Raw genomic sequence first — 13,815 nt, forward strand, 5'->3', positions numbered from 1 at the left:
AGATAGATAGATAGATAGATAGATAGATAGATAGATAGATAGATAGATAGATAGATAGATAGATAGAAGGCACAGGGTGAATTGAAGATGAAGGGGTCATATCTGGAGAATAAAATTAAGGGGTGAGAAAGGATTATACTAGGAGAAGGAGAAAGGGAAAGGTAGAGCGGGGTAAATTATCTCACAAAAAACAAAAACAGAAAAGACTCTTACAGTGGAGGGGAACCAGGGGAAGGTGAGAGGAAATGAGTGAATCTTATTCTCATAGGATTTGACTTAAGGAGGGTATAATATACACACTCAATTGGGTATGGAAATCTGTCTTACCCTACAGGAAAATAGGATGGGAAGGTGTCAAGAGAGTAGGGGGATGATAGAGAGAAGGGCAGATTGGGAAAGGGGGGTAATCAGAAGTAAATACTTCTGAGGAGTGACAGGGTCAAAAGAAAGAATAGAATAAATGGGGGGGCAGGATAGGATTAAGGGAAATAGAGTTAGTTTTTCATAGCATGTCTACTATGGAAGTGTTTTGTATAACTGCACAAGTATAGCCTATATTGAGTTGCTTGCCTTTTCAATGAAGGTGGGTGGAGAGGGAGGAAGGGAGAAAATTTGGAACCCAAAGTTTAAAAAAAACACATGTTTAAAAGAAATGTTTTCACATGCAACTGGGAAATAAGAAATACAGGAAATGGGGTACAGAAATCTATCCTGCCCTAGAGGAAAATAGGAGGGGAAGGGGGGGGAGACAGCCCGGAAATCAGACTAGGGGAAGGGGTATTCAGAATGCATGCCATCTTGGGGTGGGGCAAGGGGCAAGATGGGGTGAAAATTTGGAACTCAAAATCTTGTGGAAGTAAATGTTGAAAACCAAAAATTAAAAAAAAAAGTGAATTCCTCAATGTAAAAGGAGGCTGCCACGGGTTTGAGGTCCATAACTTGGGAGACCCACCATCAAAATAAGAAGAATCAGAAAGTAAAGAATAGAAAAATATAAGGAAAAATTATTAAAATTACCAAAGATGCTGAGAGGAAGAAAACTCAGTTAAAAATCTTAACCATCAGGAAATAAGCCAAAAAGAAGGATATTAAAATAAAAAAGAGGATGGCCACCAAGACATCTAAATGGGTCCAAATGAAATCAAAACAACACCTGATGAAAGGGAGAAACCTGTAAATTTCCAAGACAGCATGCAAACGTAGCAGAATTTTCCCAAATGGTTCAAGAGAGAAATGCAAATTATAGAAAACAGAATTTATGGCCAGCACAATAGAAATAATTGGCAAAATAGTCAATATTGGAGATGTTGGGGAAGATAAATATATTAGATCATTGTTGGTGGAGGTATGACTCAATATGATCATTTTATAAAATAGCTTAATTTTAATTATAGTTAATAATAAAATAATTATTCATGTAGTACTTTAAGGTTTGCAAAACATATGTTGCCCCTTTTGATCCTCACAAAAACCTGTGAGATAATTGCTATTATTATCCCCATTTTACAGATGAGGAAACTGAGGCTGAGAGTGGTTGAGTGACTTGTTCAGGGTCACAGGGATAGTAAATATTTGAGACAGGATTTGAACTCATATCTTCCTGATTCTAGGTTCAGCACTACTTAGCTTCCAGTACTATGCAAAAATAAATGATTAATTAGGCAACCAAAGTGAATTTCCCTGTGCTTTGACTTAGAGGTTCCACTACTAAGCATATGCCTCAAAGATGAGAAAGATGTCCCATAGACACTAATACCACTACTGTTTGTAGTAGCAAAGAATTGTAAATAAAATAAATGTCCATTAACTGGGGAATGGCTAAACATGAATGTAATGGATTATTACTATTCTGAGGGAAACAATGATTAACACTACAAAGAAGCATAGAAAGACATATAAACTGATAGAAAGTGAAGTAATCAGTGATTTTTTAAAAACCAACAAGGTACCAAAACAATTAAAATGGAAAGAACAACAACAAATCAATTCAAAGTAGCTGTTTCAGAATTAAAAAGAACTAATGTGCCCCCCAAGAAGAAATGTAAGAAGACACTTTCCCCAACTCCTTTGCAAAGGAGGAAGATCCATGGATATGGAACATTGCATGTATTTTCAGATATTTTATGGATTGATTAGTTTTGCTGATTTTTTCTCTCTTTTTCTTTTTTTTCCTTTAATACAGATTGTTTTAAAATTTGGTACAATGATTTTAGTAGATGCTATCATTCTAAATACTCATAATTTCCAAACTTTGGGCAAGAAAAAGCCTTGAGGATATAATGACTTGGCTGAGGACATAAAAGCTGTATGGCAATAGGAGATGTTACATATCATCCCTCTTTTCACTCTGCCGTAAGAACTTTATTGAGGGTGATCTCAATGGGCCCATAAAGGATGAGATTATACCATGATGCTTTTTTTCAATTATGAAATGGGTAAGATCCAAAAATGGAACCAAAAGTCTCTCCATAGACGAAATTCATATAAGCTCAGTCACAAATACGTCAAAAAAGCACTGAACAAACTGTTAAGTCAAAGAAGTTTGTTTATGGAAACAGAGGGATGCACTGTTGACAATTTAGGACCATATCATTATCACTAGAAAATTACAGAATGGTGATCCTTAAAGGTCCTGGAGAAAACACTCATGACTTGTTCATGTACTACAAATGTATAAAATACACTCAAGTATAAGAATACTGATGTCTACATGGAGAACTGCTTTCTGTTTAAAACATTATCATCATCATAATGTTAAAATATTTATTAAAAATGTTATTTTTCAGAGTGGGCAGTTTGAATCCATTTTGGTTTTGCCTAGTCTTAAATATATAACTATTTCTCCTGTTCTACCAAGGTAGAACAAAGTCTGCCTTGCAAGCTAGATGAGTAGTTCAACCAAAGTATCTTAGTAATTACTTAATGTACACTCAAACTGTATAACACTACTAAAAAACATCCAAGAGTCCTTCCATTTTGTGGAATCTTCCTCCAATGATAGTACAATGTCATTTGGACATAAGTATAGCATTCTTAACATACACTAAGAAACTGAAGGCTTTATTTATGAATCTTGAGATCATGTCAAAAAAAAGAAGAAAATTCCTGCTCTCTAGGATCTCACATTCTAATGGAGAAGACAACATATGCAGGAGGTTTCAACAGATAATCTTTTGAAAAGGCTCCAAGGTCCTTAGGGTATAGCCATAAAACAGATGGTAATACATATTCTTTAATGTAATTTCCAGAGATAAAGCAACATCCATCTCTTATGTCAAACTATTTCATGGTAAAAAAAAGGGGGGGGGTAGCTCTGATAGCTTTTTATGAATCTTCAATAGCTAATACCTAAAAAGCTGTTGGGGAGGTGGGTAATGCAGTATTTACAGAAGCATTGACCCCACAGGTTCCTTCCCTGGATGATCAATATGGAGGTTGGGCTGGAAGCAGAGCTGTCATTCAAAGGCTGGAGGAAGCTATTATTCTCAAAACTTTGGGGCTTACCTGTTTATTGGTAGCAGTTGGTCATTAGTTGGTTTGGGTGTTGTCAAGGTTGGCAGGCCCTTTCTCTACCTTGATTGGTCAATTCAATTATGGTTGTGAGGGACGGGTCAGAAGCAAAGCAAGTGGTCTGGGTGGCGCTGCTTTATTGGGGCTCCCGAGTTGTCTCTATCAGGGTCTGAGAATAGAGATGATATAGATCTGGACCAGACTGTCAAGAGCTCAGAAATAATGTTTTCTTCTTTCCTTTCTTTCATGATCTTTCTTTAGAAAAGATAAAAGTTGATGTCTCTGTGGTTGTAACCAATTCCCAACAATCTTTTTGCTCCCAGCTTCTCTTTTCTGAACCCATACTCAACATAGTTGCCAGGTCAATAGTCTTCTAGCATGTAACTTCCCTCCTCAGAAATGTTCAGTGGTTTCTTATTGCATCTCCATCCCAGGACATCATGGCTATGTGTTCTCAATGGGACTGGGTCTCAGGCCAAGAGTCAAAGACACATAACACATTCTCTTGGGCCCAAAGCTAAGTAAGAATAATATATTTAAAGAAAGTAACACTACAATATCAGTTTCAATATACACATTTGACACTATGAAAAGGACAGTACTAGATCTGGAAAGTATCTACAGAAAACAACTTGGCCCATCACCCAATATTTCACCTGATATTCATATTGAACATTAAGTGTCTTTGTTTTAGTCACTGACTTCATTATCCATATTTGGGGAAATCTATCCACAAGCTATACCTAAACTTTATTTTGGAGAACAATACTCTGGACCAGGAATAGTAACCCAAAGAGAAAAGCAGAAGATTGATACTGTTTACGTCAGGTACTCAGCATTTGACCTGTTCCCTGTAACAAGCCCAGAGTCTTTGGGTGGGGCTCTGGGCCACAAGTTATATAAAAACCCGTTTCTCCATTTCTCTTCCTTACTGTTTTCAACAAATAAAGCTACTTTCTTCTTTGAAGCAAAGTTGCTATTTGTATTTTCTTTTGGTTTTGTGGTAGTCCTCTTCCTACTGGCAAAAGCAGTGAGAATGTCTTGAGACATTGAGGCACTTCTCAGGCTTTCAGGAGGCATTTTTAGGGAAAGCAAGAGAGCACTTAACACAGAAACAAGCTGCTCCACTCACAACAAGTGATAGGAAATAAGATGCAAGGAAGTAAGAGCAGGAAACAACTGAAGTACCTTGAGAAGGTAAGGAGAGTAGAGGAAAGAGAAGGTGGAAATAAAAGCAGGGAGGCTCATGGGAGTTCTTCAGTGCCCCCAAATGTTAATCTCTGAGATGAATTTCAGGGAACAAAGTCTGCATTACACAACGCAAGAAAGACAAATCTTTGGTAAGTGTTGTAGAAATAAGCAAATGTGACCAGACATATTATAGTGTTGGGATCAGAGGGGAAAAATAAAAGCAAGGGAAAATCAGGTCTTTAGCATACTGTGTAGTATTGCTGCCAAAACTGCTCCGGGTTATGCTAGCCTAAAATTCACTGTGCATAGAACAACAGGAAGTTCTGGCAACTATGATCACTGGTACTTTTAGAGAAGGAAGATATCTTAAAGGTCATTTATTTAGTCCAAGAGTGGGGAACTTGCAGCCTTGAGGTCATATGTGGCCTTCTAGGTCTTCGCATGTGGCTTTTTGTTACAGAACAAATCTGTTTATTAAGGGCATTTGTTCTGTGAAGTTTAGATTCAGTCAAAGGGCCACACTTGAGGACCTAGAGGGCCACATGCAGCCTTGAGGCTGCAAGTTCCCCACCCCTGATTTAGTCCAGACGTCTCATTTTGAAAGTATAGAAACTGAGGCCTAGAAAGGTTAAATGACCTTTCTAAGGCCCCATAGCTAGTAGGTATCAAAACAGAGATTCCAACAAAAATTATTTCACTCCAAATCTAATGGTTTTTTTTTCTACTCTATCCCTCCACCTTTCTGCTTTTGTTATAATGACAAGAGGGAAGAAAACAATAAAATTTCACCAGAGTGCCCCCATGGCATTTCTTCTTGAAGAACAGGTGTAAACATGCTGCTACCCTACTCAAACATCTGTTTTTTTTTTTTCAAGTGCTCAAATGAGTCTGTAAAGAGGCAATTATTGTGACATCAACCCACTAATAATTCAGGATAACTGACCCTGTTTCTTGAACATGGGAGAGAAACATTAAGCCAATTCTTTCCAAATTTTATGTGGTGATGACATAACTTTTATTTTCCAACAACAACAACAACAAAAAGTTATCCCCTGCTTTTCATAAGACAATCTACACAACTAATTTCCCTAGCTCACACTGTATTCAGAGAACATAAGTAATGTATTAAGATTGCATAACACACAAAGAAACTTTAAAGTGTAATAAATAACATAATGTATGTATTGACAAGATTCTTTATAAAATTACATTTACGCATTATAAAATAATGACTTCAGAAGGTTAATTTAATAGGCAGACTCAAATTTTAGGGTGAAATTTCCCGAAACATTGATTCATCAGCCATCTTTCTACTCATAATCTTTTTTCAACCACTAATCGAGATCAATGTTTTATAACGGCTATCACAGAAAATCCCATTTCACACAAATACAATGTTACAGATAGTAGTAGAATATGTATTGCTTTTTTATTGTTGTTGGAATCAAGAACTTTTTACTCACCTGAAGTCAAAACATAATAAAATTTTCAGGTTCAAAACTTGTTTCAATGTACTATCATAAGACAAGTCAATTAGCCATTTTTGTTCAGTTGGAGTAAGACCAAAAGTACTCTTCATGGAAATTCATGGAAAATTGGTTTCTTATCCACTCATATTTAGAAATATAAAATAGAATAGAAATATTGTCATAGATTGGTCAGGTTATTAATAATAATAATAAATATTATTAATAATAATAATAATTTATTTTCTTCTTTTTCATTTTTAGGACAGGCTTTTTTTTTTTTTTGAGACTGGGTCTTCCTATCTCCCTCAGACTGGAAGTACGGTGTCCATTCACAGGTCAAGCCACTCGTAGGCCCAGCCCCATTGCTGAACCTCGGAATGCCTGATCCATTCTGATTCCAATCTATGCTAGTTTTGCCCCTCCTTAGGAAGCTTACCATACAGGTGCCAAATTTAGTGTAGCTTATATCTGTTTTAGTCCTATGGTATCTATGAGCTTCTAAATTCAAGTGATCCACCAACCTCAGCCTATCTCAGTAGCAGGAATTTTATAGGCATGGTACCCATGCCTGAGGACTCAGGCTTTTTTTTTTTAAATTGGGAAACATATCAAAAATATTATTTTATAAATGTGTTTTTTGGAGCTGTAACTTCTTCATAAATGTAAATTCTATGTTTTTATCTCTCTGAATAGGAATAGGAATTTGAGGATTTTGTATTGATTTAGAATAGTTGATGTTTAAAGAAAATATTCATCAAATACATGTTTCAGGATTGTTTTTATTATGAAATGAATTTGTTTCATCTTTATAATTATTATGAAAAATAACTGGTAGTTTCTTTTCTTTCCTCAAACACTCTTCAAAGTAACTTCGGCACAAGATATCCAGCTTGTTTCACAGTAATATAGACATTCCCCATGCTCTGTCTCCATAGCACTACATAATTTTGAAAGAGTCTTTTTTTTTGGTTAGGCTATGGGGTTAAGTGACTTGCCCAGGGTCACACAGCTAGTAAGTCTTATGTGTCTGAGGCCGTATTTCAACTCAGGTCCTCCTGAATGCAGGTCCGGTGCTCTATCCACTGCGTTGAAAGAGTCTTAATGAATGATTTCTAAAAAATAAATATGATTGCTCTTATAACAACTTGAAAAATTATATATAGCTTCTCACATATATTTCTGGATATACTTGGTTTTCTTTGGACTTATGTAATATATACAAATTGCATGAGGGGCCATATATTTTAAACCAATGTTTGAAGACTTCCATTTCTTCCTCATACAAATTGAGTTCCAAAAGTCCAGAGTCCAACATACTTTCTCAATTTTAGAGGCAGCATGATATATTGGTTAGCATATTGGACCTTGAATTGATATTTAAATTAAATTGCCTTAAATCTTGTATTGTGTCTATTTTTTTTTTTTTTGGCATGTGGAATTTCTTTATTTTCTCTCTCTGGCTTCTCATTCTTTGACTTTTTTCTTCTTAGATTTATCATTTATTTTTAGCATTCTTTTTTGAAAAAAAAAATTGAGTTTCAAATTGTCTCTTTCTCTCCTTCCCTTCCCTACCCATTGAAAAGACAGGAAATGTGATATCAATTATACATGTTAACTCCTGTAAAACATTTTCATATTACCCATTTTGAAAAAATTAAAAGCAAGAAAAATAAAGTGAATGCTTCAATTTGTACTCAGACTTCATTAGTTTTCTCTCCAGAGATGGATAGAATTTTTTATCATAAGTCCTTCACAACTGTCTTAGATCATTATACTGATTAGAAAAGCTAAGTCATTCCCAGAAGCTGGAGTCTTTGGGTTTATCAAACACTAGATTACTGTGGACATTTACTACTGTACATTATGTACCTAATCTATTCCACTGATCTGCCCCTCTATTTCTTAGCCCGCACCAAATTGTTTCCATGATTACTGCTTTGCAGCACAGTTTGAAATCTGGTACTCTTAGGCCACATTTCTTCACAATTTTTTCATGGATTACCTTGATATTCTTGACCTTTTGTTCTTCCAGATGAATTTATTATTTTTTCTAGATCTATAAAATATATTTGGTAGTTTTATTAGTATGGCACCAAATAAATAAATTAATTTAGGTAGAATTGTCATTTTTATTACATTGGCTCAGCCTACCCATGAGCAATTAACATTTCTCCACTTGTTTACATCTGTTTTCATTTGTATGAAAAGGGTTTTGTAATTGTATTCATATAGTCCCTGTGTTTGTCTGCTGAATCTTATGTAATCCTCACTATGGTTCCACAATATTTGAATTGTTTCCTTCTGTTTGCTGAAATATTTTCTTCTTGACCTGGGAGCTCTGCAACTTGGGTATAACATTCCTGGGAGTTTTCATTTTGAGATCTCTTTCAGGAAGTGATTGGTGGATTCTTTCCATTTCTATTTTACCCTCTGATTCTTAGTTATTAGGGCAGTTTTCCTCAGTAGTTTCTTGACATACAATGTCCAGCCTCTTTGATAATGACTTTCATATAAAGCAATAATTTTTAAATTATCTCTTTTTGATTTATTTTTCAGGTCAGTTGTTTTTCTGATGAGATAGTTCACATTTTCTTCTATTTCCTCATTCTTTTGATTTTGTTTTATTGTTTATTGTTTTCTCATGGAGTCCTTAACTCCCACTTGCCCAGTTGTAACTTTTAAGGAAATATTTTATACAGTGAATTTTTGTACGTCTTTTTCCATTTGGTCAATTCTGCTTTTTAAGATGTTATTTTCTTCAATATTTTTGTGCCTTTTTTTAACCAAACTTATGACTCTGTTTTCATAGTTTTCTTGTGTCATTCATTTATTTTCCCAATTTTTTCTACCTCTCTTATTTGACTTTTAAATTCCCTTTAAGCTCTTCCAGATATTCTTGTTGGGCTTGTGTTCTATTCACTTTTTTTCTTTAAGGCTTTGTTTGTATTTGTTTTGCCACTGATTTCTTCTGAGTTTGTGTCTTGATCTTCCCTGACACCATAGTAGATTTTTATGGTCAGGTTCTTTTTGTTGTTGTTTGCTTGTTTTTCCCTTCTATTTCTTTACTTTTAACTTTGTGTTAAAGTTGGACTCTACTCCCAGAGTGGAGAGGGCACTGTCTCAAGCTTAGGTGTTTTATTATTTTTTTGCACTGATATTTTAAGAGTTAGTTCTGGGGGTCTTTAAAATTTCAGTATTTCTAACATGGCACGATCCAAGGAGAGGTGTGATTACTGCTCTTCTGGCCTATGCTCTGGTCTTTACTCAGGAAGATACCTTGCTCTCTTGTAACCATAAGTGGTATCACTCCTCTTGGCCCTGGAACTGTGACCAGGTCCCTTGCTGTCTTACAGCTTAAAGCAATTCTGCCTTGGAACTGGGACCAAAACCCCTGTTTCCTTCTGAGCTGCCATAAGCACTCTTCTCTGCCCTGGAAAAGTGACAAAGGCTTCTGACCACAAGCTCTTGTGCTCCTTTTAACCCTGGAACTGTGACCCAAAACTGTGTATAGGCACAACAGGATCCTTCATCTAGTGCCAGCAAAGAATCCCTTGTTATCTCTTTTTGACCGGTTGTCTGACCCCCTTACCATCTCTGGCCTGAGAACTTCCAAAGTCGTCACTACTGCTGCCTCCAAGACCAATTGCTGGTGTTGCCACCATGTGTGCTCCAGGAGTCCCCACCCCCATTATCACAGACCTCTCCTGACCTTCTAAGTTTTGTGCTGAAAAAATGTCTCACCCTGACCTTTTGTTGACTCTATCACTTCAGAATTAATTTGAGGCATTATTTTAAAGTTGTCTCAAGCAGAATGTTGGGGGAGTTTAGCTGATTTGTTGCCTATACTTTGCCATCTTGGCTCTAACCTGTGTCTAATTTTTAAAGGTGAAATAGTATCCCTTCATTAAATACTTAACTGGTTTGAAAAAAATCCAATGAAGCAATTAAATTGAGTTAGGAACACCTGAGTACAAATTCCACTTCAGAGACTTATTAGCTTTGTGACCCTTGGCAAGTCATTTAACATATCTGTGCCTTGCTGTCCTCATCTGTAAAGTGAATGGATTAGACAGTATCATCTCTAAGGTCTTTTTAAGCACAAAATCTATGATACTGTGATCATTTTCTTTTTTAAAAAAATCCACAAATTATATTGAAAATTTATCTTGATATGACATTGCCATTGATATATTTGTATATTTTAAAGCCTTTAATATGAGTTTCAACAATAAATTGTATGTGTATGTAGAATGGGGGTCTAGAGAGAGTCATATCACACTTGCTATTTATATAATCAAATGATTTTCTGTCATTATGATTGAGCTTCTGTTGCATCATTACAATGCAATAAAAAATAAGAAAACTCCAGTCTCTCAATTCATGGATCACAAAGATCTTCAGACATATGGGCAATTCTCCATCAAATGTCATTACCTACAAGAAGAATCACTCAAAGCTGCATTGCAAGCAGCAATTCTACCTTTTCAATAATTAATAATTCAGTATCCCTTCTACAGAATGAAATTTTTATAATTAGTATTCTGTAATGATTAAGGTAATCTATTTGAAGTCATAGATACTTCTTTTAAAAAAATTTCTGGATAACTAAAAATATCTAATTTTCTCTAGAAAAAAGTCTTTGGTGTTGCCAATGTATTTTTCATATATACTTCCAAGATACCATTTCAATTTATTAGACTTTGTGGTTATCCATCTGAACCATCCATACAAACCAAACACAATAGTCTTTCCTCTATAAATAATAGTATTTATTTGTTCTCGATTTAAAACATTTATTAAGCTCTTACTGTGCCAGGTACTCTTTTGAGATACAAATACAAAAGTGAGACAGTCTCTGCCATTAAGGAGATTATATTCTGATAGAATAAACAACACATATAGGGGAGTGGTGATCAGAGAAGAAAGTCATAGTCTGAGAAGTCACAAAGATGGTGATTGAAATTATAGGACAGATCACTGACATGCCTTTTCCAGAGGCAATGATAGTGATTATTTTGTTATAGTTCTCAGGGCAAGAAGTGGAATGAAGAGGAAGTATGTGTGTGTGGCGATGGAGAAAAGTTAATAGACTGAGTGGCATAGTCCAAGAAAGCCCATAACAGCAATGAAAGTCCTTTTAGATGTGGTCTCTGATGGTTCAGTATAGAGTATGGAGCATCAACAAGGGCTTTTTACTCTGTATTTCTCTATTTCTGTGACTTAAACTGCCTCTAATGACTTTGAAGAGCATCCCTTTTAGTTTACTCCAGGGGATTTTTCCTTCAAACTAGTTTCCTTCAAACCATTGTAAAGGGATATTATTTCACTTTTAAAAATTGATGACAATAAAGTTAAGGAATTTACTTTAAAAATAATTATTTGGAAAGTTTAAATAATAATCTATGACTATTCTTGACATTTTGATTTAGAAAAAGTTGTAAGCTTTTTTCCTTTTTTTTGCAAGTTAGTTATTATAATTGACCAGAATGAATGACATTGAGAAATACAGCAGATATCCTCCACATAAAGATTACTTTATTTCAAGGTCACATAGTTCTGGTTCACATTCAAACATAGAAAGTAATTCAACAACACGTCTATTTCATGAGCTTACACCAAACGATGGCAACAATGGCAGATTGTTCCCATGTTGAGTATTGGGCATGAGCTGATTTAAATTTAAATTTATTTATGTATTCTATTATATCAAATAACCACTGCAATGCATTTACTGTCAATTTGGGTAAATTTGTCACAATAATTTTGCTTTTATTTGATTTCAACTTTTTTATTGAAAAGAATATATATGTCTGTATATATATATACATGTGTATATATATACATGTATATATACATATACATATATTTGTGAGAGTTGCACTAAAAGATATCTAATAGTTTTGACTATTGCTTCACTACACATATACATATGTGTGCATGCACACTTGCATGAACTTACATGAACACCTGCAGACACACAGCACCCCATAGACCCAGAATGTCCTGCTCCCTTTCAAAAGCAACATGTTGCTCTATCATCCTCAACTCCCTTTATTTCACTCACTCCATAGATCCAGTCTGTTACAAAGTCTTTTCACAACATCTTTCATATATGTCTCCCTTTTTATACTCACAAAGTTACCGCACTGGTGCAGGCCCTCAACCGTGACCTCAAGCCTGGGCTATTGTAATAGCATTCTGGTTGGTTTCTCTGACTCAAGTCTCTTCTCATCATTCCATATTTTATTCAGCTGCCAAAATGATTTTCCTAAAGCACAAGTCTGACCTTGAAAAACTCCCTACTCAATACACTATAATGTCTCCCTGTTAGCTACAGGAATAAGTATTAAAGCATCTGGCATTTAAGACACTTCATAGCCTGGCCCCTCTCTACCTTTCTAGTCTTCCTATCCTTAATTCCCCTCTACATACTCTACAATCTAGAAACACTGGCCTTCTTGCTCTTTCTCATGAGTCATATCATTGGTCCTCTTCGAAAATGAAGGACAAACAAAAACAAATGATACTCTTATCTACTGACTCTTCTTTTTCACTGGCTGTCTCCTGTGCCCGGAATGCCTTTTCTCCACACCTTCACTTCCTAGCTTCCATAGCTTATTTACAAATTCAGCTGAAATCCTTTTTTTTTGTAGGAGGAAGCCTTCTCCTTATTTCCCTGCTGTTAGTATCCTCACTGAGATAATTCACTATAGTTATTAGCCTGCTTTTTCCTCATTTGAAAGTAAGCTTTTTCAGGGTATGGACCATGATTTTCTTCCCCTTTCTTTGTATTCCTAGTGTTTAGAACAATGCCTGGCAAGTGGTAAGTGTTTAATCAGTGCTATCGACTGGATCACTGTTATTTTATCTCTTTCAGGGCATACTTAGGGATCTGAACCACCCTCTCAGCCTATTTGCTGAAGGTGATGAGGCAAGGTAGTGTCAAATAAAATTCCTATTCAACAATTCCTTAAACTTAATTCATGTACATGCAGATTCATTATCAAGCCTTGTTGTTTGGTAGTTACAGATATCTAATGCAGAACCTGGATTATTGTGGAAGAGAATTGAAAAATGTTGGTAGGAGCATTTCAAGTCATTTGGGAGAGTCCATCATAGCCAAGAAATTATTTCCTATTCTCATATGGTTAATGTGGTCAAGATAATATGACAAATAGCTTCCAGAATAAGAATGCAACTTCTCCATAAGAAGAGTCTTTTATGAACAGACAGTACATGTTTATAGCTTATGAAAATCTTCAGTTCCTCAGGAAATCTCTCTGTGGTTCACACTCTCCACATGCAATTACCATCATAAGACAATGAAGTCTTATATAGCTAATCATGCAACTTTATCAGCTTGAAAAGATGGGTCACAGAAGTAAAAAAAAAATCTCCAAGTTGCAAGTAATCTCAGAGACAATCCAGTCCAATCTACCCACAAGCAAGAATCCCCTATACAACATGATAAACCAGGTATCATCTAGAAATTTCTTGAAGACGTCTAATGAAAGGGAACCTAAAGTACACCATCCTGATTTTTATAAAGAGAGCTCTATATTTGACCACTTTTGCCCATTGCTTTTAGTTCTCTCCTCCAGTGACACAGCAGAACAAATTTTCCTTGGGTATAATTATCATATTA

The sequence above is a fragment of the Vombatus ursinus genome, unplaced genomic scaffold (assembly GCF_900497805.2).
Source record: "Vombatus ursinus unplaced genomic scaffold, bare-nosed wombat genome assembly UNPS02014769.1, whole genome shotgun sequence".
NCBI classification, from domain to species: Eukaryota; Metazoa; Chordata; class Mammalia; order Diprotodontia; family Vombatidae; genus Vombatus; species Vombatus ursinus.